The 24,081-nt window shown below is 50.5% G+C and overlaps 1 protein-coding gene across 2 annotated transcripts in view; it reads right to left on the bottom strand.

Annotated features, from left to right (window-relative positions):
* Positions 1-24,081, bottom strand: part of LOC142575417 (uncharacterized) — a 629,386-nt gene that overhangs the window by 442,940 nt on the left and 162,365 nt on the right. Inside the window, exon 1 of one of the 2 annotated variants that reach the window (XM_075684778.1) lies at positions 7,406-8,338. The exons of the other annotated variant lie outside the window; for it this stretch is intronic. The gene's annotated coding sequence lies outside the window, so the exon portion shown is untranslated. Of the gene's footprint in view, positions 1-7,405; positions 8,339-24,081 lie in introns of those variants that run through there. 2 annotated transcript variants of the gene reach the window in all.

Genomic DNA, 24,081 nt, shown 5'->3' with positions numbered 1-24,081 from the left:
GCCGGATGGGAGACGCAGGAGCAGAGAGCAAACATTTGCTCGCAAAAAAAGGAGCAGCGCGTTCTCTCCGTGACTGATTGACTTCGCGTGAACGGCACACCCGCCAGAAACGGAAGAACAAAATCAAGAAAATGCCGAACAATACGCGAACCGTCGTTGAGGGGTGAAGCAGCGAGAAGAGTGCCACGCGCGCGACATGTGCGCATCCTGCAGGTACGAGGCCGATGTGCTGTTGATCGCGTGCCTTCGCTGTGTGATTTCGTCGCAGCATGCTTTCGTTGTGACAATTTGGGTGGAGCGGTGCTCGAATGACCGACGATTCGGGGAAAAACAGATAGCATTGTAATATAGAATTGTTAAGATCGTCAGGTCCACATATAACAAAGGCAAAAGACTAATTCTTGCGTTCGCGTTGTGTCATTCTATTAGATCTTGTAAATAATTTCCATCACCCGCTGTGGAGGCTTACTGTCTATGACGCTGCGCTGCTAAACACAACGTCTCGGGTTAATTTCCCGGCCATGGCAGCCCCACACGCACACACACACGCGCGCGCACACACACACACTGACACACATATATTCCGACATCTCGTGATGCTGTTGAAACACAGCGTAACGGAATGAACGCAATGTCGTTATTGTTGTGGCGTGCCAAACGTCCGTCGTTCAGCATAAACCTTCCAAGCGCGCACACAGAGTCACCTCGAAGTCCAACACTTGCCCACAAATAGTGTCTTACTGCCTTCGCTCAATACAAAAAGTAAAACGTGAGCCTTTGGATCCCTGAAGGGCATAACGAAATAAACTAGGAAAAGGGAAAGAAATTTCCCATAAGGCCGCGCACCATATCAAATGCGATATAGCACCTGAGGTATATACCACGTCGATGTAGCCACCATACGCAAGAGGGAGGACGACCGCAACAGCAATACCAACAAGAGGGTGGGAACCGTAGCTCGCTACTGCCTACACACATTATACGCACATCATTGGGCGCGGCAAATTCAGCGACACGGACCCGCAACATCAGTACGCCAACAACAGGGACACAGTCACGCCACTGTCCCTGCCCGCCGTCGAAAAACCATCCGTCTCCCACCACGAAAGGACGGGCCGGGAGGAAGCCGCAGCGTAAACGAGCAGGGAAAAAAAGAGAGGACGAGAAAGGATCAACACTTTCCTGTCATAGTGACGCTTATTTATAAACAGCACTCACCGGAGAAGTGAATGTTTTCTGCATCAAAAGCGACGCGCACCTTTGAACAGCCTTCGCTGCGTATTATTCGTCAGGCACTGTGTACAAAGTGTTTTTCGACATTTCTCGCGCCGTTTTCACAGCTTCCATGCCGAAACGAATCCCGGTTGCACACAGTCCAGAGGCGCAGAAAAGCAATGAAAAGGGCGAAGGGGGGCTTCCATGCCGATAAAGAAGAAAGGCTCGCATAAAGGACAGCGCGGCCGACAATAAACTGGAGGATTTTCTGCTGCAAGAGAAAAGTATACCTCGCGTGCTCAGCTATGTGCGCATGTGCGCGTTTCGGAAACTTGCAACACGCGCGCGAGGCGAGATGGGCTTCAATGCGCGCCGCCGCCGCTATAGATTTGCCAAGCCCGGCGTCCCGGCGGCAGCTCCGATCATCATTCTCTCTCCCTGACCATCAAACCATCATTAATCTTCCTCTCCTCCTCGCCAGTTCCGTTTTGGGGAAAAGGAGCGCGCCTCTGACGACGACGACGACGGCGTGCGGTGGTGCTGGAGGCGACCTCGAGCGTGACAGCAGCCAGCGCGGCGCGAGGGTTGCCGAATATAGGGAAGCGGCGCCCGCAAGAAAAAGGAAACGGCGGATTCACCGGGACTAAAAGGGGGAAGCCGCGCTCGAGGAGGGAGAAAGACAGAGGGAAGCAGGGATCGAGCAAAAGGTAAAGCGTCGTCGAGGCAGGGTTCGCGCGAGAGGCCCTGGGACCGCTCGCTGGCCCTCTGTCGAAAGAGAGAGAGTGAGGGAGAGATTCCGCTCGGCTTCTTCACTGGTGCGTGCTGTACTATATCTGAGGCATACGGCGTATATGTCGGAACGGGTGCGGGTGATCGGGAAGCGAACGATGAGGCGAGCGAAACGGAGGAGGATGCGACAGATGTCCCTATAGCGCATTGTTCAAACGGTAGATTTCCGCAAGGAGGGACGGACTGTTGTAACCCTTCGCCGCACGGCGGCTAGAGGGCTTCTTTTTTGTCTGGCCGCCGGCTAATTGTGGCTACGGCTTTACGTGCGCGAGCGTAACGAATGGCGGCCTCTGGCGGCTACGGGCCGAGCCGAAACCCATTCGAAACTGACCGCGCGCGAAAACACACGCGGGGGTACACATGGGCGAGCGGTTGTGCTGCTGTCAGAGCGGACGAAGGGAAATGAGCGATTCGTTTGGCGCGCTTTTGTTTCGTGGCGGCCCGCGTTGGAGTGTATCCCTGCATGTGCGGCGCGCCGGTTGTCGCAACCTCTGCTCTGTGCACAAAGGCGAGGCCGGCTTGCCGGTTGACTTTAATTCTGGACTGCCCGCTGTTTGCTCTGCGAATTCGCGGACGGTACGCCTTATCCGCCAATAACCGAAGAATGACCAGGGTTTATATCACCCTCGCCACTCGGTTGGCGAGGGTGACCAGGAGAATGACAACGTTACCGAAGTGAACGAGTAGCGACCTGTGGGGATATATCTGCTTTTTTTTTTTTTTTTTACGAACGAGCCTAACTTGTGATTTAAAGCGTCGTCTTTTCTTTTCTGTTCTCTCCCGAGTTATAAAACAAGAATTAAATGCAGCGACTACCTGTAGTTGCCATTACGTGTTGGCAGTCTTTTTATGGATACTGCACAAATTTGCCTCGGGAAAAGGCCCATGTCACTTCCATAATATATGAAAGATACCAGACTATGGTGCTGCACACAGTGTAAGAAGATATCTACAAATAAAAACAAAAGCGGACGCAACCACCTTGCAGAACTTTGCGGGCAGCAGAAACACAGACGACGGGTTGTAGCAATTGTGGAAAGGCTCATCGTACCACAATGACGACATCAGACAGTGAAACTTCGTCGCACCAACAAATGCTCCGAATGTGTGCTTTTCGCTCGCTATACGGGAACGAAAAGAAAGAGCGCACAACGCAGAAGTACCTTAGCGCCTTCCAACGGGGGTGTGTAGGATAACCTAATCCGCGATGAAGAAAAAGAAATGACGACTGCGGAAGCAGCGGCGAAGGCCGTACAATGCATTGCCACGCGCCTGGACACGCGAAGAAACGGCGCAGAAGGCGAGGGCAGCCCCCGAGGAGGGACGGAGGCGCGTGTACGGCACGGCGAGAGGCCGTGACTGCAAGTAGCCGGAAGAAGGCGGGGGGACAGCACACGTCGGGGACAGGTGAATGGAAGGGCACCCAGCGCGCGAGCCAGCACTCAGCTCGCACGCGATGGGCCATTCACGGGAGAGAGAGAGAGCTGCGGACCCCTCGGAGCCCGCAGAGTAGCCCTTACAACGTCGCCCGCTCATGCCTGTTGTGCCCGCCCGAGTGTACCGTGTTTTGCGGCACCTTTACAGCGCCGTGTCTTTGGCCGGCATGCCCGAGTTCTGGGAAACTTGGTGAATATATTTATAATGTACACGAGGTGAAGGACGCAGAAGGCCTGTAGCACGAGCGCTCATCCTGTCCACCTGTGCCCTTCCGTTTACCTTTGTTCCCTCCCTTTATTTTTGCCGGGCCTCATTAGTCCCTTTGGTCAGGCTATTTTTCCTGTAGAGGGCTATTCGTAGAGAGATGCCAGAAGTGTTGCTTCATTTAACACTTCGAAGAAATCGCATCCGATTCAAGAAAGCAACAGCGTTGCTTGTGGCCTTGTGAAATCTCTACGGGCGTAATTTTTTGCCTGTCGAGCGTGGGCTGCTACATGATTACTCCAGTTTCTTTATTAATGCCAGTACTTATGCTCTTGTTGTCTTCAGAAGATCGCAGTTCACTAACACTACACTCAGCGGGATTTATGTACAACTAATATAGCTGGCCAACTAATATAGCTGGCCATGATGATCAAGCATTGCATCGATTATCTATCACAGTGTCGGAATCCGCCAGCGAAAGAGAAAAGAGGCGGAAGAATACTGCTTCGCCTAGACGGCGACTTCATGTCAAAGGCAGCTGCACTGTCACTTTTAACTCATCAGAAGTCTTAAAGTTAGAACCAGATCAATTCTACGACTTCATCTTGAGGAGCACCGCACACTCTAATACGAAGACTACAAAGGAAGAAGCAACGAAACAGGCACTTGACTAGCAACTCAAAAGTGTTACTGGAAGCAATGCAATATTCGTGCACGACATTGCTTATAAAAATCATGTTGATGGTCGTTGCTTCATTCTGTGTATAGTGCTCGTCTGCGCTGTGCTTGCTGCCCAAACATGAAGTCGAACGAAACAGTAGTCACAAACGTTCTATGGAACAAAGCGGCACAGTAACGCGTTCAGCTGTAAAGTAGGCTCTTTTTCAAAACACAACATGACTACAGCCGTAAGAACACAGCGTGCTCTTCCGTCCACATGCATGCTTTCTCGCGTACCTGTATATGCCGCTGGCCGTCATCTACAGTGAATCGCGAAGCGCTTAGACACCAAACACGCAGGAGGAGAGGCCGCGAGTAATATAGGGAGGAAAAAGCGATAGCAACCTCAGGTCGACGGAGCGACTTGAAAGGTGTATACACGCGGCACGGGCTTTGCAACACACTCGATCCTGACCACGTCGGGGAGGGGTGCACGCCTCGAAAGAAGGCAGGGTCAGACCACGAGCTCGCGCGCCTTCATCGCTCGTGCGGGAGAGCTCCAAACAAATGTCCCATCCGGACAGGGTCCGACGGCAGGCGGCCGGTGTTTCTTTTTTCTTTTTTTCGGTAGGATCATTCAGAAACGAAAACAAGCTATTGTCGAGCGCGGAAAAGAATCCCAGCACGTGTCCCGAGGAGCTTTTGACGGAACCCGAGACCGACCCTGGTTCGATCCTTTTTGCACGCACAGACAGGCTGCCTTTGCATGTACCACTGTACAGACAGAGCACGTCCCCTCGGCGCGTCTTTCTCGACATGCTGCGGTCATTGTGAAGCGTGCGCGTGCCACGTCTTGGGTATACAAGCCGCGCGGTCGCTCGCACCGCACACTCGCGCCCATTGTCGAAACGTGCCGAACTCGTAAATTGCCCCAGTGGCAATGAACTATTGTTGTCGGAGAGCGTCGACATCGGAGTGCTCGAATGCGTGAATGGAGCGGGCGTTGGAAGAGAATTTTTACGGCTTGTTGCATACAGCCCGCGAGTGACGGCAGTGATCCTTGCGTGAGGCGGACACTTTCGCCATTACGACGCTAGCTCGTCGTCATTAAGAACAAATTTTCAGTGAGAATTTACGTCTAACGCGTACGATTATTATTATTTTGAATAGCTAAACATTAAGATCACCTCCGTTTGCTTCAAGCTAGCAAAAGGAAATGGCTAGCACCGCCTTGTAAAACGTCACGCTATGGAAGTAAAGATTCTCTGCTAAACGTTCATTTTCATCATTTTATTTTTTTCTTGACCAATTCGATGCCGACGTCTTGAATTATCACTATATGAAGCACTTTTACGTTGAAAATAAAGGTGCGCTTCACTTCTGTTCGGTTCTATTGAGTTCTTGTCTGAAAGGTTGCACGACCGTCGAGGTGCATTTACGAGCGGGATATAAGGTGAAACAGTGCCTGCAGGATACGATGTTCTAATGACAAGGCTCTAATTCCGCATGAATATGTCGCGTCAATTGCAATATTCCTGTAACTGATACGACGTATAGCGCCACGGGTATTGCCATGTGTGTTGCAGCCAGAAGTTTAAATTTTCACGCTTTAACCACCGTAGATTGTTTGACTCCGATCATGCACACAGCGTATATACTTGCGCACATCATGACAATATTAAATGCTACAGAATTTCTTTCAGAAGTCAATACTCCCTGCTCAAATTGCGCCGTTATCTCATGCGCGTGTTCTCATAACACGGTTCTACATATTCCAATGCTCCTTTGTACTTATCACGTCGTAATCAAAGAAGTGAGAGTTAGGAGACTGCTTCTTCTTTTGACAGTTTCACTGCTCCCCGTCTTTCATAACACGCACTCGTACACTATTTGTCAGTGTAAGCGACGCACGATGTGAAAGCTTTTGCGAGCGTCGCGCTAGTTGCTGTTTGCCTAGCTTGTCAGTGTGAATGATATTTGCCCCAGGAAGATAAGATTAATGCAATATCTGGACAGAGTCAGTACTCTCACCTAAGCCTGAAGCTACAAGTCGTCGAACCAATGGATACACTGTAGACAATATTTCATCTTGAAGATCGGTCTGCGTAGGCGCATTACATATCGAAAATGTGTAAACTTGTCGCAGATTATCGTTACACACCGCGAGTGCAAAAGACTCTCAAAAGGAACAGAAGTCAAGCTCATTGTGGATGGTTATTTCCGGTATGCGTTATAGAAATTATAAAATCGCTTCATCGGGTGTGCAATATCTAATTGCAGCTATTGCAGTGCACTCGTATGTCATGTAAAAGCATTAAACTGCGGTGTGGTCTACGCGGGACAATATTAGTGCCGTTTTGTTTAACATACACGTCCACACATAGACTGTCTCTCTGTTTCACTCATACACTCAGGCATATATATGTCAACCGAGTTCCACTCAGTCACATGCACAGTAGCACACAAAACACAATACAAACTTCGATGGCATAAAACGATTGAGTTCTTTGTGTATATAGATGAGTGATAATTAACGTCATTATTTGAAGAACAGTGTCACTTGTCGTCTACCGTTTCCCCGTATAATTAACAGTAAGAAAGAAAGTGTGACCGCTCAAGTCGATACCACACAGCAAAACGCCGTCATCAAATACAATACTTGGGTTCTTGTTTTCCGACTAAAGGGGTACCTTTTATAGCTGATTGCTACATTTAAATGAACTCCAATATTGAGATCTTTACGAAACGTGTTGACTTATCGTTGACCTAATCGTTTTTTTAAACACCAAACATGACAGTTGTTGCCCGATCTGAGCTATCTTTACTGTCTTATCACCCTTGAATTTCACTCTGTTATGGTGATATAAAAACAGCTAAGTCACACGTGACTAATCCTATTCGCAGGTGCAAACAGTTATGCCGCCTGCTTGCATGTTTCTGCAGAACGACGGCAACGCATTCAATTTCAATACAGTATCGCCATGTCTTCGAATAAACCTATAAGAAGTAGATGCTCAATGCGGAGTATATAGAGCACGACAGCGAATAAAGGAACACATACAACAACAGCCGGTCATCGACAAGCTTCTAAAATACTCACCATGCCATTGAACTTGGAAGAGCTACGACAAAAGAAGCCGGGTCACCGTGAAAAAGTCGAGTGTTCGAGTCCTGGCGGCTTCGAAGACTCCCAGAAAAACAAGTGCCGAACTGACGTCACACAAGCGCACAGGAAATCGAATGTCGCGCTCCGTCGTTTCGAATCCTAAGCGCGGAGATCACAAACGACATCGACGGAAATCGGAACGGTCGTCGACACAAAAGCTCGCGGCGCACAACGGTCGGTCCACTTGCCTCGACACGCGCACAGTACACACTCACACGAAGCACCCACACACAAGTCGCACGGCAGTCACCGCCAACTCGGCGGGATCAGTCGTCGCTGCCTCCTCGGCGGCAGGTCCGGCGCCGCCGTTGTCGTCTTGCCGACGTTGTGCGCGATGCGCCCGCCGAGGCGTCTGTCACGGGCTGCCGACAGGCTCATGACGGCTGGAGCGACGAGTCACGTGATCGGTGCCGCGCACGAGTGCTCTTCATCACTGCCCCTCCCAAAGTGCTGCGAGCCACAAACGCGTGCTAAGGCTTTGCTTCTTCAGTTTGCAACAACGCCTGCGCGATCAACTCGCGGAGTTTGTTTACAAGTTCGGAGCGTCGCTTCAAGAATGGGAACCCAAAAGTGCGAGCGGAGCCGTTACCGAAGTCGATGGGGAAACCAAGCCAGGTACATGCGGGTCTCCTTTGGTCACGTGAAAACGCCTCGGTGAACAAAGTGCGACGAAGGATTATTGGAGACCAGACCGGGAGCAGCGGAAGAAGATTCCACGCTGCGCTGTCCAGCGGCTGTCGAGTGACGTCGGATCTCGTCACTCACTGAGGAAGGAAACTGGCGTTAGCGTTGTCACCGCTGGCAACGACCGTGCTCACCCGAAAACGTCGCTGACGACAACGACGCCGGTCGCGAGCCGAGCCTGGAGCTCGCTACATCGCCGCCGTGCCGGCGGAATCGCACTCGCGACACCCGGAGGGGGAGGGGGGCTGAGAGTGGGAGAGAGGGGCGCGAGAGGGAAGGGGAAATGCGCTAGAGGAAGAACACGCACTCGCGTCGAACCAACACGCGGAGTCGAGGAGCTCGGGCTACGGCTTTGCTGCGAGACGAACGACGAAGGTTCCCGAATGTTAAGCCTCTCCTCAGTGAATAGGGAAGAAAGAGGAGGGAGAGAAATACGGGAACCCTTTCCAAACGATACCGAGCAAACACCAGGACAGGAGCGAAAAAAATAATAAGCAGGAAGAAAAAAAGGGAGGGGTTATGAAAGAAGAAAAAAGCCATAAAAAACGCTTTGGAAGAACCAAGAAAAAGAGAGAGTGATGGAGGGAGAGAAACAGAAGGTGGAAGGCAGCGGAAGAGACCGTTTCCAACGCCAACCCTTTCCTCTCCAGCGCTTCCTTCCCTCTCGTGCGAGCTCGACGAACTCCCTCTCCCAAATGGGAGGCTCCTTTCCCCTACGCTTACCTCTTGCCACCCCTAATTTCACCCCACCCCTACCCGGCCCCGCGTTCGCTACTACTTCTCTTTGCCTTTCGTTTTATTTTGATCGCCGTTTTGTTCTTTGATATTATTAGTTATTCTTAACTCCCTTTCGCACCCGCTACGGCTTCTTCTGATTTCATTTTGCGCTGCTCTCACTGCCACACCCGTTTTCCTTTTCTTTGCTGTAATATCTTCTTCTTTGATTTCAGATTTGCGATCGAGCTAACACGCTGTGTAGAGTCTTTCTCCTCTCGTGCCTGGCCTCTATGCTCGTTTAGGTAACGTGTCCAAAAGCAAGAGCTAACTAGGCCTTGGTCGTACCTATAGCTTGAGGACTCGGAACTAAAGGCACGTTAGCCTCGAGAAATCAGTCGCCACTAGAAGGCTGCTCGGTGGAGCCCTGCGCGCGAACGTGGGCGGAAGTCGCAAGATACGACGAATTAATGCGGTGCTTACTTACTTAAGTGACGTAAGTGAAATAACCCAGGATGTAGAGAGATATCGAGAAATGCACTTTGTTCGTAATGACGGAAACGTATCTCCGAGAGTCGGCCTCTTGGGGCATCGGAAAAGTGAGTGCGCGGCGTGTTTATCGCGCGAGTACATGCACGACTTGCAAGCTCGCGACCCAGACAACTTGCATGGAGGCAGCAAGCATAAGCAGGCAGGGTATGAGTTGCGTCAGTAAAGCGATTCGATGGGCAAGGATATGTCAGATGGGCCGCCTCTCTTGAAGCAGCACCGCTGTCGGGTAACCGTATACTCGAAAAACTTCTCTCGCGCAATGCCTCCCGCGGTTGGCTCTTGCCGAGGCAATCGCATTTCTATCGCGCCAATCGCTATCGTAAGTGGCGGGAGCCCAGACTCACCAAGTAGTGCAAGCGCAAGCGTACGTAAGGGAAGCGTTGTGGTTGAGCCCATGAAGTCTTGCACGAGGGAGTTAACCTAGTTCTCGGAAACGCCAAGTAGTGTTTGAGTATTCGTATTGCAAGTATACGGAGCTCATATGCGTGCTGACTTCAATGCAACAAATCCCAATTGTGTAGCTCAGTTGCACTGGTGGCTTTTCATGGGTAAAAGTTAACAGGCGTAATTGTTCAGGGCGAGATTTCCCACTTACGTAAGCATGAGCGCAGGCGAACACTTAGAAAAGAGAAAAAGCTCCTAGTGCATTTGAATTTTCTTGAATACTCTTTCGCTGTTGAAGCTTTTTTTCTTTCTTTTTTTTTCTGCTGCTGCTGCTGCTTTGTTAGCGCAACTAACGCCTGCCTCTTCTCAGCTGCTTTCTCCAGCAGCCTATAGCTTCGCTCCGTTATTTTGCCTCTTTCTCGCAATATTTATTACTGTTATTTATGGTGAGGCTGGAAAGAGCACTCTAGAAAAAAATACAATAAATAACTGCTGGGCCATTATTTAATGTCCTCGAACACTTTCCATGAAGAGGTGCTGAAAGCTTACGAGCACGGAATTGTGATTCGGAACTTGTCACGAGTGTTATACGTGCATTGTGTAGGGTGACCGAAGCGTGTCCTTTTTTGCCGAAGTTGCCGTGTCTCATGGCCGCAGCCCTACGGGCGTGCACTGACAGCTCAGCTGTTCCATAAAGATTCGCAATTTGCAAGTTTACGTCCAAGTGTAGATGCCTGCTTCTTTAGTCCCTTATATATATATATATATATATATATATATATATATACAAGGGACTAAAGAAGCAGGAATCTTAGTAGCTCCCACACGCGCATGAGAGGAATAACCGCTGCAGAATGGCTGCCTAAATAATGCGTGATCCTCACAAGTGTATAGATATTTCTTTCGATGATTTGCAGTTTTTCGTTAGTTACAGGTTTTGCTGTTGGCGCATTCTGTTACTCAATGCCACGAGCGTCGCTCTCTCTCGCATAGTGTAACTACATATGCGGGGTTGTCAATTACGAAATGTTTACAGTCGTCGTAGGCAATGTTATAGTTGCCTTTTATAAAACAATGGTTCAAAAGCGTTTCGTTTAGAACTGCCTTTTTCGTGTTTTCTTTCTGTTATTATGGACAGACGCCGAGTCCTATGTTTGTATCAGGATAGTGCCAAGTGCCCAGTTTGTATCTTTCGTCGCTTGATCCTTGATGTTTAGTGAAATCTGAATAGTCAAGCCTCGAATTTTATCAAACTTTAGTCCTTTAGAACGAGTTTTATCAACGCCACAAAGTGTTCTATAGGTTAACAATCTTGAGCTTGACGTCAGCGCTATTCAACGAGCTTAGGAAACTACGGACATGCGTCGCGGGCACGTAGTATAACGCAACTGAGTTAGAACTACGTGCAATGGGTGGAATATCTGAGTAGCCTACTTAGATTTGCCGGATATATAGTGGTAACCGGAAGCTTAATACTGCATGTACTCTAATGCCTTCTGTTGTCGTCATTGACGAAAGCAATAGGTGGCCTTCGACAAACCGTTCTCACGAGGTGCTTTTTCAGTTCTTGATTATTATCTGCGCCTTTCCCGAGAACAGTTACAATCAGGTACGAAAAGTCCGGAATCAAACCGTTTTATACTAGCGCGCTAATACGTGCACAGAATTCTCTGGGAACCGAGATGCGAGGAAGAAAACAGGTTATCACTTTCCCACCGATAGGGAAATTGCAAGTAAACAGCTCCTTCATCCCCCCCCCCCCCTTTATAGTAACCTCGAAGAGGACGCAGGTTAATGCATTCGCTAACATGGTAAAAGCGGCTTGTTTCCGCGCTATATAGACAAGCGTGTTCTTTGAAACTGGCTACTCTAACGGTTTTATTCGGCGCCGTTGAGATCTGATAAATGCCTGCTCTACGCTCTGTTTCAGCGCGATACTTCTTTTCAAATATTTCTGTGTATACAGACGACTGAGCGAGGCGCATCGGTGGTCTCAGTAGTGCGCTCTATTATCGCGCTCCAACCACACAGCTCGGCCCCAAACGTCGTAATGAAAGAAGAGGAACTGTTTGCAAAGTAAAACGACAGAAGTGAAAGGAGGCGGCATAAATGCAATGGCGGAATCCACGCGCTAATTAAGAGACCGTGGGACCGCAGCCGCACAGCGAGACGCGCTCAGCGTTGCGGATGTTTTCCTCGATTAACGCGCACACGCTCGGCCGCAGGCCAGCAAGTCGACGGGACGCACTGCAAAACGAAGAAACGGGAACGAAAATTCTGCGAGCGAAATTCTCGGACTCCGAGGGAGGACCGTGCACTCGGGACAGTAAGGGGGACTTCGTGCGACAGGAAGACAGATGACAAACGTAAGAAGAGAGGCGGTTTCGCTCGGCGAGCACGTCAACTCGGTGCCGTGGCGTCGCGTTCGCGCGACGTTTCCCCGCCTGAACCAGAAGGGTATAGCGATGCTGCTGCCGGCGCTTTTCGAGAAGGCGGGAGGCGACGTTGATGAGGAAAGGAGGCTCCGGGGACAAGATGTTCAGAAATGCGAGTGATTAAGAAGGAGAAGGAGAAGAAGTTGAGTGGCAGCCAAGTCAACCCGTGCATACCGCGACGAAATACTGCGGTTCGCTTTGTGAACGATCCGGCCTTCATGGAACGCGCGTATCACAGGCGTGGATTAATGCGAGGGTAGTCGTAAATGAAGATGACGAAGAAGAAGAAGAAGAAGAAAAAGAAGAGCATGCGCAGAACAAATGTCAAGAGAGCCTCGCTGTTTCTTGCTCGGAGCAGTCGCACTGCTTTCTTTCGTTCATTTCTTTCCCCTTTCTCTCTCACTTGAGGAGGGTCGGTGACCCGCTTCTTGCGTTGACGTAATAAAGGCGCGACACTGGGGCTTTATGCATGACGGGCAGATATTTCAGTTCCGGACGGAACCGCAAGATAGATTCGTCAAAAGAACGCCGAAGTGCTCGTTGCTTGCATCCTTCTCATCACGACGTCTGGCAATAAGCAAGATATAGCACATGTCTCCGTTCCAATACGTTGCTTTAAGGATCGTAAGTAAAGACCAATATACTGAACCAGTCTCAAATGGCATGTCAGACTTTATAAATTATATTTGCGTGCGTTTATCGAAAACGAAATACTTGATTATTAGCTAAGAAAAAGAATGTTCGCTTCCAGTATTTATTCACGCGCCGTAGGCGTGGTATCGATGACGTCAGCCTAATGTCATGGTATATACACATATGTGGGCCCTTCCTACGGGATGAAAATTTTAAAATAATGTTGCCGCTGACGTCAGCGTGGCCAACGTTCAGGCACCAATTTCTGAGAGGAAGAACTTTGCCCTTGGTATGCCTTCATAAATATTCAATCCATTTCTACAAAACAGGTTCAACTAGAGTTCGGAAAGACTGTTGTGCCAGCTAAATCTGCCTGAGTGTTTCCGGCCTCTTCGATAGAAACTGTACTGTACACGACGAAGGCGGATGTCTTCTTGTATAACGCAGGGACCAACTCGTCTGGTAGTCTATAGTACACGGACGCACGGTGGCGGAAAAGCGGACACACAAGATCGAGGCGTGAAGCCGTGATTGAACACTCGCTCAGCGTTCAAAGCTCAGCTCGTAGCGCCTTCAAACCGGGCCGGAACGAAATTATATTCCCGCGCATGGCAAACACGCCGAGTTTCTCTCTCTCATTATTATTATTATTTCTTTTTCTTTTTTCTCGACCAGAGCGCCATTTCCGTGCCGACAGAGACGTCGCCACTCGTCTCGCCGTTTCCTGTTGAACGAAACGAATTTTCCCGCACGAGTAAACGTTCCACGGCCGCAAAGAAGCAGCCTGGCGCCGATGTTCGGTCTGTTGATGAACTATATAAGAGTGGGAAGTGGCTGGCCGGCCGTAACTTGGTATACTGTTCATCGCTTGCCACCATTGGTCTACGCCGACAATGTGCGGGAAAAGAACTTAGCGTCCCGCTTCTGCCAGCTTTTCGATCATCGTTAAAATCCCTAGACAGAAAGAGAGAGAGCGCGTGCGTTTACGCTATGTGTGCTCAGTGTAGAAAGAAGAGAGACGGAGATAAAGACGAAATACACGAAAGGTTTCCTGCCCGGAAGTTTGAGCTTCCTCGCACTCGACTATGCCCTTCGGTAAGGCGTTCCGTCGGCGGCAGGTAGGTCGGGGCCTTACGGAGGCTGCGATATTTGAACGGCTTAAATAAGCTCGCGCCAACATCTCCTTTATCGAGTGTCAATAAAGGCGAGAAAAAAAAAAAACAGAACAAAAACCGCGCCTTTGCGAGAGCCTGCTGCCGTGCGATCGGTAGCTTTGCCGCGTATATAGTGCACTGCTGCCGCGTACTCGCAATGCGACGTTTAATCTACGGGAGTTCCGAAAGGCAGCAATGCACAGATTACGTACCTATTACCATGCGTGGTGCTTGTGATGGGTCCCACCTGAGCGCAAACATAGCGTTTACAGCTCACGCGGGCGTGCTGTAATGTCGGCACCCTATCAGAGCAGCCCGAGGGCAAGACAGGAAAGGTCTGCACAAGAATGACACGAAGCATGCGGTAGACTTAGGCGGATAGCCTCGGCTGGCGCTTGGTGAAGTGAGGAAATCTGTTGCGAAAGAAGAGAAACCTGCACGTCACACTCCGGCATAAACTTGCTTAAAATATTGGCGCCTGAGGATCGAGCGTGTCGTGTGTGTTGTGTTTTTCGTGTGCGCGTCCTTCTGTCAGTGCTTCACCCCACGGCACGTGTATCACAAAGTAGAGAAAGGTGGCAAGCTTAACGTTTGCAAGCAGGCGACCATCAGCGTAACGAGAGCAGAGTTTTCAACCACGGGCCACCATATACGCAACGCCAGTGAGAAGCATTAACCCATGAATCGAAAATATTTAAAATACGCAAATGTCAGAGATGCCATGTACTTGTTGCTGGTAGTGCCAAACGTGGAAATGCCAAGTAGTCAGGCATCGCAAGATGTACGTGCTGAATACGGCCCATGTCCAGATTAGCAAAAGGAAAAAAAAAAAAACATTGTGATTTCCAGCTTTAAACAGTATCGAAAAGCCACGGAAATTGTTCCGATACTCTCTTCGCTCAGGGGCGACGTAATCAACTGTGTGAGCAGAGGAGAAAGGCGATGACCGAGCGCAAATACAGAGCCTTTCACCCGTGGGGGCTGACGTTAACAGACATCCCCGGAACTATAAGGAAGAAGGCAGCCTACTCGGCGACCTCTAAATACTATAGAAATGCGTGTCCTCCAGCAGCTTATCATTAAAAAGAAAAAAACAAAAGCAAATACTCGATAAGTACGACTTCGAAGACGCGCTCACGACCTTTGAACGCAGTTGATGGAGCCACGGAGAAAACCCAGTTTTAAGCGACTCCGCAGTAGACGCGGACTTTCGCGTTCGGAAAAGTAGGGGCGGGCTCCGGTTCGGCAGCCATTCTGTGTCCGCGCCTGAGAACCGAGCGCGCCGGCTCATCCATCAAAGCCGTGGGCTTTCTCATTTTCGGCTCAGAAGTGCGCGCTCTTCCGCACGCCTGCAGCCTTGGAAGTGAAAGGCGCGCAGCAAAACATGCATCTACGCGATCTCGCGTGAACACTCTCGCTACAGATAGATAGTGGACAGCCTGTATAGAGGAGACTCTGCGTTTCTGCTATAGTGCAACGTCAATTGTCTCGGGTGTGTGTTTGTGTGTGTGCGCCTCTGCGGTGTCGCGTGCGTATGCGTGCGTTTGACTTTTCACTTCAGACATTTGGCACTTGCGTATAGGGAGCGAAGTGCTGCCTCTATAGCTTTAGATTTTGTTTGTCTGTCCGAACGCTTGATGCCGTTGTCACGTAATAGTGATGGATTTGCGAGTACTGGCCAAGGTTCCGCCACAGCGACAGCTGTCTCGGGCACGTAGACATCTGGCTTTCTTCCAAGAACGATTTTAGCGAGAAAAAAAAAAAAGAACGGAAGAAGAAGAGGAGCTGTTAACGGGCTGCATAAATATTTTCTTCGGCAAAATGACAAAAAAAAATTACGAAGAATTGACTCATGCGAAAGACGGAAAGTGGCAGCGGACGAGCAAGCAGGAAAGCTCGAAAGAACATCGAACGTATTTTAGACGCGTCTCATGCGAATTTTCGGTGAGGTGACGCACAGTCTTAGGGCACGTGCTGCTGATGATCGAGATGTATCTACCGCATAGTTCATTATATAGTTCATAATTGTTAGAGCTGAAAATCGCGCAGAGCACTTCTTGTCAGACTTTGCAGCGAAGACATTGTCGACTGCTTAAGATGAACGAGCAGACATCACACCAGATGACCGCCGCGCCGGAAGTACTGCGAAAGTGCATTCTATTTGGTTGCTGCAAGACTTAACAATCGCACGAAATTTTGCATGAACGCGCCACCTGTCGCAGCTACTGAATACGCGACATATTGTTTGTACGGGGCTGCGGTGATGAGCGCGTGTGGTGGGGCGCAAGTATTGGTGTTTCGCTTGCGACAAGCAAAGCAGCCAATAAGGGTTGATGACACGGATATTGTAAGTGCGGAAAGAAATAGTTCGGATTCCTGACGAGATGCTCCTCGTTAAATCATGTTTCGCGTCGAAGAAAACCTGTTCCTCTTCGACGAGGTCGCGTCCTCAGATACTCGTGTTTTCTCAAGGGAACAGCGACACGAAAGAGAGCGAGAAAGGAAGACGAAGGTGATCGAGACCAAGAAGGGAAAGAAAGAAAGTAAGAAAGAAAGAAAGAAAAAGAAAGAAAGAAAGAAAGAAAGAAAGAAAGAAAGAAAGAAAGAAAGAAAGACGCGGATGAGCGCTGGGAAAATGTAGCCGAATGCGGTAACACCAAAGTGATCGTATTTGACGCGAGCTGCCACGTATATTACAGCACATTTTCGGCGACCTAAAAGCAAGCAGCAACCAGAGGCGGCAGCCGAAAGAAGCCAAAGCGCCGGGAAATAAGAAAACTAGAGAGGCTGGAAACGAGTATAGGGAGTACAGCTGGGGAGCAGAAAAATACGAAAACTGGACGACACGATACAAAATGCACGCGAGGCGACGTGTCGGCCGCCGGAGGCTGAGAAACAATAATGAAAAAGAAAGAAAAAGAGAGGCGATAGAACGAGCACTGACGCCGGTGCTTGTGGAAGAAAAATAAAGGGGGGGGTGGGGCGGTCTCCGAAACATCGTCCACTTTGATCGGACACGTCGACGATCGAGCGGCGACGAGACGACGCGCAGCGGAACCCAAAGCAGCAGCCGCACGCTGCGCAAGTCCTTGGCATAAAAGACACGACGACGATGTGAAAGGGGGGAGGAGGTGATGGGGGGGGGCGGAAGCCATCAACGCAGAGAGTTTCAGCTCCTTTTACGCGAATTCTTCTCTTTCCCGAAGAGAGCAGTGGTTGACCCCCCCCCCTCTCTCCCTCCACTGCTAACCCCCGCACGTGCTTTGAGGAGACGTCAAGGCACCCCCCGCCGATACTTCAAGTGTTGCCCGCCGCCGCCGCCGAATGCACCGCCGCGGCGTCGGGAAGTCATGCGTCCGCTCCGCCGCCGATGCTGAGGCGAAGCGTGCAGTCAAGGCCTTTTCAATGTGACACGACGCGCCAACGAACACAAACCGCGTCAGTGCGGCTTGCTCCCGCTCGCATGTGCATACGTTAGGACGGCGGCGAAAGCCAGCGTAGAGAAGCGGCCACGATTCTGCGGGCCAGGAGTTTTTCTCTCTTCCCCTCTCCGCCGTCTTTTCTTTCTTTTTCTTTTCTCCCACGGCTCCGCCGACAGTCTCCCCTGTCGTCTTCTCTTTCTTATTCTTATTCCTAACCTGCAGCCCCGTCTTTTTCTCCCTTATTCCACCGCAGAAACCGCGTTCCTGATGACCATGCCGCATGCTCTTCCCTCGGCTTCCTCCTTTTCCTTCATTTTCTTCGTTCGAATCACCGTCGTATCTTCCCTTTCCTTACGTGTCGATGGTGTGACGATGACGCCGAAAGTACAAACCGGTGAATACAAATCCGGGTCCACATCGGATGTCAGCCGGCACTGCGGGAGTGCTGTGTACACATGCGAGCCGAAACCTTGTACCGTCCGGTTTGTATTTCGTTGTTTTTAACTTCAGTGATGTCAGTAGCTCTCGTGACGGAGTTGGCGCTAAGCGTCCTTGCTTTGTTAAAGTTGAGGAATGGGAACAATAGCAGGGTCCATATTCCCAAAACGTAGTTACGCTAAAACTGTTCGTAAGATAAAATTGGAGCCAATGCCGATGCTGAACATACTATTTGGGAAGGCGACTGGCCAATTGTAAAGAACACTTGCGAACAAAGACCTTTGTGAATTCGTCCTCAAGAGCTTTTTCGAACATTGGCCATTAGATACAGCTGCGAGAACAGCAAATGCGAGCATAGTACCCGGAAACTTAAGCCCTCAGAATTGACAATTCATTTCTCGATGCGGACACTTGTTAGCAAATGTTTAAGGAAATGTTTTTCATCGAAAAGCCAAGGCATACAGCTGCGTTTCTACTCTCGAGCCGTCGCGGACAAAAGCTGCAACAAGGGTTGAACCTCAGCAGGACCTACAACGAAACGTCTGCATTCGTATCGCACTTCGCGCACATTACGGCGATGTAATGCGCTCTGCTGTGGAACACGAAACAGATTGACAGAAACACTTTTGGCTGATATGACTACTTTCTGTGGTCAGTCATAGGTCTCAGTTGTCAGATGTTAATCAAGCAATACATTTTGCATTCGGTGCCGTTGAGTCGTACTCGACAGAGCGATGAATGTCTGCCGACACAAACTATATAAGATTTCAGAAGGCAGCTCACGAAACACACAGCTATTAATAAAAACGCACTGGCGTGTCGCGAATAAGAGTCCTGAGATCTATCTGCACGAGGCACTGAAGCAAAATATGATCCCACCCCGTTCCTAGACGCGCGTGTCGACTTCTCGTCATCCCTTCTGGGGGAGAGCCCGATTCATTTCCAGCGATATGCGCACACGCCACCCCTTTCGTGGCCACGTTCCGCGACCCTATCACGCTGACAATTCATTCATCTTCACCAAGAGGACCGCTGCGGCGGCGGCAGGAGAAAGTATAGCGGCAGAGACAGCAGGAACGGGACGCTTGCAGCTACGCCGCTTGGGGGAGGGGGACCAAAGAAGCATGCGGAGAACGCTCCTTCTTCTGCTCTCCCCACTCTCCGGGATTCGTTGCCATTACCCTCCAACCCTCCCCCCCCCCCCCCGCCCACCATCGGCTCGCTTGTAGAAGCCTACAGCGGCAAGCACCAAGCCCCTTTTGTGTGACCCGTGACCACGTCCAGGATGCGTTTGCCTTCTTCTGCCGCCGTGGTCTGAGATGCGAGGTACGATCGCGCGTCCAAAAGTAACCGTGTTTCCAGACAGCCAGCCAGCCAGACGGACGGACACAGAGGTACCGGGCCTGACGCTCTAAACATAGCCACCACCCAAGAAGAAAGGGGTGCTCTTCGTCGTCTCCGAGACGGCGGTGATAACGGGGTCGAGAGGGGTGTCGGACCTCCGGGCGAAAGGGCCAGTGCGGAGCGCATTTGCAACGGAACTGCGCGCGCGGGACACAACGCGACGGCACGGCGACGCACCAGCGCACAACGGGGGGAACCGTGGCGGACGCGGAGCAGGCAAACACAATAAGGGCGCTAGGCGGCCACGAGGAGTGTACTAATAGGTTGCGGCGGGCGCGGGCTTGGTGCCGGAACCCCTCTATATAGCGAAGTCGATGCCTCTCCGCGTGACGGTTACGCGCTCTTCCAATTGCTGTGTCCTATTCTGAGTGTTCGTCGTTTCGGTTCCTCTATGCGCCTTTGTACGACTTGCTTAGTACTTCAGCGCGCTAATGACTGAGGCTATAAGCCGGCAACGTGCCAAGTACTGCGGCTTAAGCTAATCATCGCAGATTTTGGCAGGAGGCGCGAGATTCCGAACTCTGGTAATTCGTAAAATCGAATGCGTCGTTTTGAATCCGCAGGCTCTGGCAGGGCCATCTGCGGACATAATGTATCCTATACTCGTGGTGCTGCAAGTGCTCAGACGTAGCGCCGAATGCATTCCTTCAGTATCGTCAGCCTTAATCATGATGCAACAGCGACCCAAATATGAAGTGAGGTTGGCCAGCGCTCCTCTGGCGAGTTATCTTCTAACTGCATCGCTTCTTGCGAGGTAAAACATGCACGGCAACGTCGGGGGGGGGTCCCACTTTTTGTAACGATTATTCTTTTTCCATTTTTATTTCACCCTTCATCGTTGGCCGCCGCAACCGCCGTTATCGGCGGGATCGTGCACTGGGCAAGACGGATAAGAAGAGAATAGAATAGAAAGTTTTTTTTTTTTTTTTGCAAATGAAGTACAGCCTCGCCCTGGTCATTCGAGCAATGGCGTGACCAGACGTAGGCAAAATTGGTGCGTGGAACTAAGCTTCTTGACCGAGTTGCCGTTGGCGCTATACTTTCGACGGCGTAACCATGACGCTAAGGTTGGTGACACTGCGTCAGACTTGATGACCAAAATCTGCCCAGTCGTTGTCACAAACCACGTGCCGCGACACTTAAAAGCGTCAGGCGTCTGAACCGGCCGATAACCTCACTAATTGTTTTAGCATATAGACGACCGCAGTCTCGCGTGGACTTGCGACAAAAGGGGAAGAAGACATTTCCAGAGAAAACGAGCGCGCTTAAAGAAAGCATGAGCGTTTTCTCCACCAGTTGGACATAGTCTACACTGCTACTCAGCTGCCATTCCGTACTCGCTGCTCCAAGAACAATGTTGTGGCTGCGGTATTTAAAGAGAGAGACCGTCTTTATTGGTCAGCGCACGGATAGCTTTGATGCAATTCCAGATGACAAGAATGAAGTTATAGTTTGAAGTTATACATACGGAGTCAAACATACGCGCACAACTTCGGCATTCGTGCATATTTGAATATTTACCGCGCCTTCCACTCCCTGAAGATGGTCGAACAGTGAAGCTATGTTAAAGTTGCACCGAGTGTTACACCATGCAAGTCAAACTTCGCAAGCAGTCTATATTGTAAATCTATTGTTTCACTATTCTTGAGTGCTTCGCGTGATGAGCATGCGTCAGCAGTTTTTTTTTTCTGTTCTTCCAGTGTGTGTGTGTGTGTTTGTGTGTGTGTGTGTGTGTGTGTGTGTGTGTGTGTGTGTGTGCGCGCGTGTGTGTGTGCGTGTGCGTGTGCGTGTGTGTGTGTGTGTGTGTGTGTGTGTGTGTGTGTGTGTGTGTGTGTGTGTGTGTGTGTGTGTGTGTTTCGCGTGAGGCAGGCCCGACGACGACGACGCTCGCGGTAGGCAGCTTCTTCCTCAGGGGTACGCACAACTCATGTTCTTCCCATAGTTGTAGCTGGGATGGAATGTGCGGAACCGCTAATCCAAAAGTCCGTATATTTGGAGCAAGGCCCACCACTGAAGATGTGGGCGCTGCAATCGTTTTGACTATTGATTGGATTGGTTTGACAATTGACGTCTTTGTGTTTCTTAATGAGGTTACACACATGCTCGGCTGCGACGGAGAGAACGACGTCAGCGACGGTATTCCCGCAGTCCACCGTTGTTGCTTGCGTTCGATGTCTCGAGTTTGCTCGGTGGCGTGGTTAGCAGCCCCCGCCCGGCATTCCCGCTAGCGAGTCTTCACAATTAAATTTCTTCATAATTAAATCTGCCCGCCACGTAAGACAATGAATGGCTCTTACCTCCTTAAGGAATGGTTCATACGTACCCCTGTCATAGGATCAGTAGCTGTCACAGGGACGTCAGTAGCTGTAACTGCATCAGCACCAGGACAGCATCAGTAGCTGTCGGTGCTTCTCGGAGACGACTGAGCTACGTGCATGCACACTTCCGACGAAAACGAACCCCCTGGACGCAAGCTAAGAAGGGGTTTGTGGCTAACGGATTCCCGCGGAAAACGGGCTAAATATGGCAGACCACCCGCATCAGGGAGTTCCTTTTCCGAGTTCTTTCCCTTGACCTACTCGAGTATGTAAGGTATTTAGCTGAGCTTCCAGCGCAGACTCTATGTTGTTATAGGGGCGTTCTGACATGTTTCCCGACGTTTTAACTGGGAGAGGGTACTTGAGGCACGCAAGCATGTACGGATGTAAATTATCTTCGCTTACCGTAAAGGTTTGATTTAGGCGAATTAGTGGTCGCTTAGTGGCTTTGGCGTTGCGCTGCTAAGAACGAGGTCGCGGAATCGAGTCCCAGCCGCGGCGGCAGCATTTCGACGAGGGTGAAATGTAACAACGCCCGTGTACCGCGCATTGTGTGTACGTTAAAGAACCCTATAGGTGGTCGAAATTACTCCGCAGTCCCTCACTACGGGCGTACCTCATAATCAGATCGTAGTTTCGGCGCGTAGGACCCCAAAATATAATTTATATTTAAACGATAGGGCTATGTGGCGAAATTAAACATAAAGTACAGAGAGGATAAGATGATGTCCCTGCGTCATTCTTTGTAACAACACAAACTACTAGCCAGCATTACGCGCGTCTCCCATGTCTTGAACAGGGAACAACTAAACCGATGATACTGGTTTGCATTAAACAATAAACAACAAAAAATAAAGAGGAATCGCAACGGATTACCTCTTTATAACTTCTGCAGATGTGCAATCAAACTGCTCGATAAGCATCGATTCATTCGTCCTGTGTGGCTGCACCGAGTACTCGTTTCCTCGGAAGTACTTATTCGATTTACGAGTGATAGTTATTGTCGCACAAAGTGCGCTGCTCAAGGATACGACAGAAATTTCGGTACCGTCTTCACTATACACCGCCCTTTACGGAACAGAACCAAAAGAAAAGGAGCAGTAAAAAAAAAAAAAAGAAGCATCGAAATCGTGTGAGTGACAAAAAGAGAACGCGCATGTCCCACAAGGGCTTCTTCTTACTCATATGACCGAGTGTTTAATCTTCCGCCATCGCTTGTGCGGCACCCAGGGTCACCCCTCGGGGGCCGTTACTTTCTCCGGTGCGAACTGGAGATGTTCACTCGAAAGCCGGGAAACACCTCGCCAGGGAGCTGTTTCGGAAGCCACCAAAAACACGGCTGATATCGCTTCATCTATGACAGCCGCTCGACGCTATGTATATGGACGGAACGCATAGTCGTCGACGGCAACAGACGGGGACAGGAGCAGCACACAGCAGCCGTACAGCGGCTGGAGCAAAAAGAGTAAGAGCGCCGAACAAGAGGCGCGGTGCACGCCATATGCGACGACGCGGGCGGCGACGACATAAAGACAAACACGCTCTCGCACCCATAAATCCAGGCGCGAAGAATTTTATGCCTCCGGGAGCTACCGATAAGAAATGCGCATCAAAAGGCATTCCCCCCTTTTCTCTCCCCTCATCCCTTCCCAACTCTCCCTTCGCCCTTTCGTATACTTCTCTTCGACGACATCTCCCTTCAGTCTGCGCACACACAGCCATCCGCTGCCGCCGCCGAACTGAAGAAGAAGCGACAAGGGTGCGTCAACCTTCGGATCACGTCCCAAAATGGAAGACGGGTTATACGCATCAGATGAAAGGGCGGCATCGCCGGCGAGCGCTATGTGCCTCGAAAGTCTTTCGTCTCCGGTGAGACAGGCCAGCGAACGGGTCGAGGAGTCAAGAGGGTAACAAACGCGTGCGCAAACACACACACACGCACGCACACACACACACACACACACACACACACACACACACACACACACACACACACACACACACACACACACACACACACACACACACACACATACACACACACACACACACACACACACACACACACACACACACACACACACACACGCACGCACGCACGCACGCACGCACGCACACACACGTACGCACGTACGCACGCACACGCACACACGCAAAGAAAAAAGGCACAGATGGTGTAAAAACGGCAGGCGAAAGTATGCAGAGCGCCAGACGGAGGGGGTGAGCCCATGAAATTTGGAAGGAAAGCGAAGTAAACGCGTAGCCCCCGTTATGCACTGGGAGGGAGGCCGGTGAAAGTGCATGGCGGCAGTGGAGACGGAGCTCTCTCTTTTTTTTACCGAATAAACGGGGGTGGAAAAAAAGAAAACGGATCAAGTGAGAGGATTCATTTTCTCGGCCCCCTCGCGCGCGCCGTCTCCCACGATACATCTCCGCGGCCGTCACATCTTATCGCTCCACGCGCGACGGAAA

This window comes from Dermacentor variabilis, chromosome 3 (assembly GCF_050947875.1).
Source record: "Dermacentor variabilis isolate Ectoservices chromosome 3, ASM5094787v1, whole genome shotgun sequence".
NCBI lineage: Eukaryota > Metazoa > Arthropoda > Arachnida > Ixodida > Ixodidae > Dermacentor > Dermacentor variabilis.
This window is presented reverse-complemented; position numbering and strand designations above follow the sequence as displayed.